Genomic DNA, 7,500 nt, shown 5'->3' with positions numbered 1-7,500 from the left:
ACGCTCCGCCGACACGATACGTACCAAACATAATATATAATATCATCATTCAGATGACCCTATCGACTATATCATATTTATATTGACGATATACGACATCCATATAAAATTATAAATACCAATGGCATCGTTATAGATGTGAAATAATATTTTATATCATACACTTGGAAAAATTTCTAAGTCCAGTCATTACACGAACCGGGAGGGTGTTACACAAAAATCTTTAATAATTTCCGTATTTCGAAGAAATCGATCACACCAACAGCATATCATCCATGTATACAATCAATATGAAACTTATTCGTAAGCGGAACTTTCATTTCGAACAAATATTTTTCATATCATATGTGAAGTCGATCGAAAAACGACTAAGTCCCTAATGTTCATACATAGCCATTATAAAATGTAAAAATTAAAAAAAACTTTTTATTTCACATGTTCTTTATATTTTATTATTTATAGTATTTTAATTGAACATATAATGCCATTTATATATTAGAAATGTATAAAATACGAACTTTTAAAATTTTTGTAATACACGAACCGGTCCCAGATTTACCGAATGTCAATTTCTGGCCCTCGCATATATAGGAGGTGGCGGCGCGTGTGGTGGGTCCGCGTCGTCACGTTGCGTACTGTAGGTTGATAGGCGTCGAAGGGAGTTGGTTATATGAAAATATCACATCGTGCAATAGATGTTGATATAAAAATATTATCACATCGTATATTCGATGTTGATAATATAATAATGAAAAATGAAAAAATATCTCATCATTTCTTTGATGTTGATAAAATATGTATGTGAATGATGATAATGAAAAATGAAAAATATCTCGTCATATCTTTGATGTTGATATAATAATGAAAAATGAAAGTATCTCATCATATTTTTGATGTTGATAATATAAATAAGAGACAAAAAAAAAAAAAAAATTTTTTTTTTTTTAATTTAAAAATTATTTCGAATGAAATAATTGTACGTACGTGTACGTACGTTTGAATGATGAAAAAGTACGCTTCGAGAAATCCTCCTAATAACCTTCTTCCTTCGACAAAAACTTCTCTGTGTTGACCGCCGACGGTCGTCGCGTAGTACTTAGCTATACATATCACGATGTGTTTCACACAACGTTTTATAATGGTTAGTATGAAGCGTGATCGTTCTAACGGGGTCGTATTGTACAAAATTTGCTTCCGTCGTGTTGCGCGTAAGTGTGACCGCCGGAGACAATCCCTTAGTAGATAATCCGCCCGAAATAGAATCTATTGGTACTAGATCTCTCTAACACCGTGCGATGATACCGATGTTTGACGTGTCGTATTTGTTAACGCATATATGACAATGTTAACCGATATTAAAGGTGTACGATCTCGTTATAAAAGTAACGATCAACAATATGAAACTTTTTGATGCGTTCAAAATGTTTTCATAATAAATATATATATAATATATATAAAATATGAATTAAGAAAGAGAGGAGAGAGGAGGAGTATGATATAAAATGTGTGTGTATATTTCAAAGAAAATATACAAAAATGAATAAATAAATAAAAACAAAATAATAATCAGGCCACCGTTACGTGCCCTCGCTTCCTATACCACAATATAAGAGCGAACGCGTACGATGCGCTCTCGATTGAGAGTTAACTAAAATTAGCTAGCTCCCTGGTTGATCCTGCCAGTAGTTATATGCTTGTCTCAAAGATTAAGCCATGCATGTCTCAGTGCAAGCCGTATTAAGGCGATACCGCGAATGGCTCAATATATCAGTTTTGGTTCCTTAGATCTTACTCAGTTACTTGGATAACTGTGGTAATTCTAGAGCTAATACATGCAATCAGAACTCTGACCAGTGATGGGATGAGTGCTTTTATTAGATCAAAACCAATCGACGGAGGGCCTCGCGTCCGAAGTCGTTAATTTTGATGAATCTGGATAACTTTTGCCGATCGCATGGTCAAGTACCGGCGACGCATCTTTCAAATGTCTGCCTTATCAACTTTCGATGGTAGTTTCTGCGACTACCATGGTTGTCACGGGTAACGGGGAATCAGGGTTCGATTCCGGAGAGGGAGCCTGAGAAACGGCTACCACATCCAAGGAAGGCAGCAGGCGCGCAAATTACCCACTCCCGGCACGGGGAGGTAGTGACGAAAAATAACGATACGGGACTCTTACGAGGCCTCGTAATCGGAATGAGTACACTTTAAATATTTTAACGAGGAACAATTGGAGGGCAAGTCTGGTGCCAGCAGCCGCGGTAATTCCAGCTCCAATAGCGTATACTAAAATTGTTGCGGTTAAAAAGCTCGTAGTTGCATTTGTGCGCCGCGCTGTCGGTGCACCGCATCCGCGGTGATACTGACACGTCTGCGGAGCATATCGTCGGTGAGCCGGCGGTAAAACGCCGGTTCAATATCAAAATCCTATCGCGGTGCTCTTCAGTGAGTGTCGAGATGGGCCGACAATTTTACTTTGAACAAATTAGAGTGCTCAAAGCGGGCTCAAAACGCCGCTTGAATATTTCGTGCATGGAATAATAGAATATGATCTCGGTTCTATTTTGTTGGTTTTCAGAACTCCGAGGTAATGATTAATAGGGATAACTGGGGGCATTCGTATTGCGACGTTAGAGGTGAAATTCTTGGATCGTCGCAAGACGAACATCAGCGAAAGCATTTGCCAAAGGTGTTTTCATCAATCAAGAACGAAAGTTAGAGGTTCGAAGGCGATTAGATACCGCCCTAGTTCTAACCGTAAATATGTCATCTAGCGATCCGCCGACGTTATTACAATGGCTCGGCGGGCAGCTTCCGGGAAACCAAAGATTTTGGACTCCGGGGGGAGTATGGTTGCAAAGCTGAAACTTAAAGGAATTGACGGAAGGGCACCACCAGGAGTGGAGCCTGCGGCTTAATTTGACTCAACACGGGAAATCTCACCAGGCCCGGACACCGGAAGGATTGACAGATTAATAGCTCTTTCTTGATTCGGTGGGTGGTGGTGCATGGCCGTTCTTAGTTGGTGGAGCGATTTGTCTGGTTAATTCCGGTAACGAACGAGACTCTAGCCTGCTAAATAGGCGTCGTCATTTAGGTGTGAGCGATTTCGGTCGTTCAACTCACTGACGGCGTATTAAAATTCTTCTTAGAGGGACCGGCGGCTTCGAGCCGCACGAGATTGAGCAATAACAGGTCTGTGATGCCCTTAGATGTCCTGGGCCGCACGCGCGCTACACTGAAGGAATCAGCATGTTCTCCCTGGCCTAGAGGCCCGGGCAACCCGTTGAAACTCCTTCGTGCTGGGGATTGGGGTTTGCAATTATCCCCCATAAACGAGGAATTCCTAGTAAGCGCGAGTCATAAGCTCGCGTTGATTACGTCCCTGCCCTTTGTACACACCGCCCGTCGCTACTACCGATTGAATGATTTAGTGAGGTCTTCGGACCGACACGCGGTGGCTTCACGGCCGTCGGCGTTGCTGGGAAGTTGACCAAACTTGATCATTTAGAGGAAGTAAAAGTCGTAACAAGGTTTCCGTAGGGGAACCTGCGGAAGGATCATTAACGTTATATAACATCCGATATCAAAGCGATATCAGGATGATTATGATAATATTATATATCCAAGTAAAAAGAGAGAGACACATATATAAAAATATATGATGCAAATTAAAAAAAAAAGAGATGAAAGGGGCGGCATCTCGATAGAAATTAAATATATCTCAAAATAATATATAAATGAAAGGAAAATAAATAAATAAATAAATAAATATAAAAACAACTCTACACAAGCGTGTTATGATGTTTTTGAATGAATAAAAATATAAAAGATGTCAGGGGCGGGACATCAAAATAAAAAGAGACACACAAAAACATACACTCGATTACGCCTAGCGTGTTGTCGTCGTTGTTGTTGTTTGTGATGTTAAAAATAAATAAATAAATAAATAAATGAAAGAGAGATATATAAGATGTGAAGGGGCCACATCTAAAAAATAAATAAATCTCCAAGGAGATCGAAATAATATTATGATGATGATGATGATGAAGGAGAGGAGGAAAAGATACGAAATTTAAAACGATTTGACGGATAAACGGATTCATTAGCGTCCCTTCCTTATCCGATACGCACATATGCACTGTATGAGCATACAATTTATATACTCTTGATGTATATATACGTATATGTTAAAACCAGATAACGTTGTAACTCGAAAGCGATATACTAGATATCATTGATTCATCCTATGTTTCTTAACTCTGGTAGATCTCATTTGACATAGACCGGTAAGAATCCGCGCCGCGAGTCTCTTGACGACTACTCAAGACCTTAATAAGTCTAGTCCGAGTTCTGTTTACTTGGTTGGATCAAGGGCGATTAGAGTGAACGTATAATCTGGGCGTTGAAGATAACATGCTGTGGTATATAGCGCTACTATCATTATCTTGTCATTTCGTTAATTCGTTAGGGACACTCTGAGTTTTTTATGCGGTCCGGTGGATTAGTTGTTTACCGTACGTTAACCACACGGGTAAATCCGGTGGGTCGGTTAGTCCACTTGGAGAGAACGTGGTGTGATACGTTTCGTTTGTCATGTCGTTCGCGTCTTTCTATATTATATATCAACATATCACATGTCAATGTGAAATATGTATGTATGTATAAGTAGATTTGATCGCGTCCGTAGGCAATATGAGGCGTATTGCAGCGTTATATAAATGGCAACACCCCCTATATGCGCACGATTGCCCTTTTTTTTTTTTTTTTTTTTTAAAAAAAAAGAAAATTTAAATGGTGAGCGTCGCCGTACACATGATATATTTATAAAAATCACTACCCTGAACGGTGGATCACTTGGCTCGCGGGTCGATGAAGAACGCAGTTAACTGCGCGTCATAGTGTGAACTGCAGGACACATTTGAACATCGACATTTCGAACGCACATTGCGGTCCGTGGAGAAATATCCAGGACCACTCCTGTCTGAGGGCCGGCTGTATAAAATAATACACCACACTGTTCCATCACGGTATGACACCTCATAACGCACGCGAACACAGAAAGAATTACATCCATCGCGCACAGACTCGCACATATACGCCACGGAAGTGTCGTTGTGTGTTCGTAGTGTGTATGTGTTTGTTCAGTTCGAATTATGTGTATCGTAGTTTTGTTGTTGTCGACTGTGCGAACATATGACGGTTCCGACGACTGCTAATGATCTTTTTATTCTTTTTATTGTTCTCTTTCTGACGAGACACAAACAGCACGAGAACACGACACACGCACAAACACGACGTCGTACCGCACGCGCGTGAGCGCGAACGCCTCCCTCTCGTAGTACACAGAAAAGACTATGATATCTTATTATGTGTCATTATACGAATCGGAGTTGTCGCACTCGTCGTAGTCGTCGTCGTCGTCGTCGTTGTCGTAGTCGTCGTTGTTGCTGTTGTGACCCATCATAGTGAGAGATTTAAATTGAATTATTGATTGTTTGCAAGTTCGTTTGTCCGTTTAAATATTATATGAGAAATATATATATACACACACGTATATGAAGACTATGAAACATTTTTTTCATTGTGTGAATATATCACATCGAAGTCGCGTGAGTGTTGTTGTCTGTGTATATGGTATGTATATATTATATAATACACCAACGATACTTAGTTACGCCTCGATCAAACAAGTGACACGAGATCGCATCTAGCGTCTGAGCATATATAATATGTGAAGACGGAAACGCACGACACCCGCACAAAAAAATATGAATCTTTGTATGTGTTTGTGTGTGTGTGATACGCGCGATGTTTTGCTGCAGAGAGCGTGATCCTTGCTCCCATCGTTGATCCGTTGCTTTATGATTATGATAATTGTGAAGCGATACGGTGATGTGAGAGGGTAAGAGAAGGTATCCGATGCTCTTTCGTATGCGATTACGTCGTCGTCGTTATTATGCACTTACACATCTACGTCTCTGATTTCAAGATATTTTTTTGTCGATGTATGAGCGTTTTATGTTTTCTGTGTCCGATCGTTGTGCGTTTCTATTGTGTCGTTAAGGTCTGTGTTATATTAATATTATATATATATCGTGGACGTGGACATCGAACGAAAACAACGCAATATCGCGCCTTCGTATATATGTGTGATATGTAATAAAACGATGAAAATCGAATTTGAGTGTTTCAAATATATAGTTATTCAATGTATGTGTTGTGTGCAAAAAAAAGTAGGCGGACACGACGTCCGAAGAGTGCATCGACGCCGTTTATGAAACCGAAACACTATCACAATCATATATTGTGTGTGTATAATTCGCGCAGACACGAGTACGTGAATCGTGCAGACTACCACACTGCGTGTGCGTGTGTGTGTATGTATAAACGTACTCGGTGTGTGTGTGTGATCATATCGCACATTATATTATATGTATGTAAGATTCGTGTTTTAGTTTTGTGGCGTCGTAGCGCTGACGGATATCGCGTCTGCCTCGTTTTTTTATCGTTGGCCTCAGATCAGGGAGGATCACCCGCCGAATTTAAGCATATTAGTAAGCGGAGGAAAAGAAACTAACTAGGATTTCCTTAGTAGCGGCGAGCGAACAGGAAACAGCCCAGCACTGAATCCCGCGGTTGTAACGATCGCGGGAGATGTGGTGTTCGGGAGGTTCCGCTTTCTCGTCGTCGCCGCTCCTGTCCAAGTTCGTCTTGAACGGGGCCGTTTTCCCGTAGAGGGTGCCAGGCCCGTAGCGACGGAGCGAGACGGCGAGAGGGACACTCCTCAGAGTCGGGTTGCTTGAGAGTGCAGCCCTAAGTGGGTGGTAAACTCCATCTAAGGCTAAATATTACCGCGAGACCGATAGCGAACAAGTACCGTGAGGGAAAGTTGAAAAGAACTTTGAAGAGAGAGTTCAAGAGTACGTGAAACCGTTCAGGGGTAAACCTGCGAAACTCGAATGAACGAACGGAGAGATTCATCGTCGCTCGGCGGCGTACGGGCGTCGCGCCTCGATGTCGTGCTTGCGTCACGCAAGTGGCGTACGGCATGACACGGGTCGCGTCCGTCGACGTTCGCCGAAGGCGTGCACTTCTCTCTTAGTAATACATCGCGACCCGTTCGATGTCGGCATAAGCGCCGTTCGGGAGTCCAATCGTCGCGTTCACGCGTGGCGGCTGGACCGTGACGGTGGCCTGCCGGCTGTCGGACGGTAGTACAAAATCGTACAATATACGAATCGCGCACGCGTCTCAAAACGCGTCCGGCCCGACGCAAGCGTGCGCCGCATACAGTCTCTGTCCTGCCCGAGTGCGGATAGGGGCGCGGTGCTGCTGTCTGTCGCCGCCGTGCTGTCTCGGACTGTGCGCGTATCCGTCTGCGATGATTCATTTTCGGGCACTCGCAGGACCCGTCTTGAAACACGGACCAAGGAGTCTAGCATGTGTGCGAGTCATTGAGTTGTTTTTATAACACAAAACTGAAAGGCGTAACGAAAG

The 7,500-nt window shown here is 42.1% G+C and overlaps 3 non-coding genes across 3 annotated transcripts in view; all 3 read left to right on the top strand.

The window, feature by feature from the left end:
• Positions 1–1,663: 1,663 nt before the first annotated feature.
• Positions 1,664–3,566, top strand: LOC133320688 (small subunit ribosomal RNA). Its single transcript, XR_009753889.1, has one exon. It is a non-coding gene; the product is annotated as a small subunit ribosomal RNA (ribosomal RNA).
• A 1,271-nt stretch (positions 3,567–4,837) lies between these two features.
• Positions 4,838–4,994, top strand: LOC133320678 (5.8S ribosomal RNA). The gene has a single exon (XR_009753879.1). It is a non-coding gene; the product is annotated as a 5.8S ribosomal RNA (ribosomal RNA).
• Positions 4,995–6,512: 1,518 nt separating this feature from the next.
• The window catches only part of LOC133320701 (large subunit ribosomal RNA), a 4,021-nt gene continuing 3,033 nt past the window's right edge, over positions 6,513–7,500 (top strand). The window contains exon 1 of the ribosomal RNA XR_009753902.1: positions 6,513–7,500. This exon is cut by the window's right edge and continues 3,033 nt beyond it. This is a non-coding gene — a ribosomal RNA (large subunit ribosomal RNA).

This window comes from Danaus plexippus, unplaced genomic scaffold (assembly GCF_018135715.1).
Source record: "Danaus plexippus unplaced genomic scaffold, MEX_DaPlex mxdp_48, whole genome shotgun sequence".
In the NCBI taxonomy this organism is placed as follows: Eukaryota; Metazoa; Arthropoda; class Insecta; order Lepidoptera; family Nymphalidae; genus Danaus; species Danaus plexippus.
This window is presented reverse-complemented; position numbering and strand designations above follow the sequence as displayed.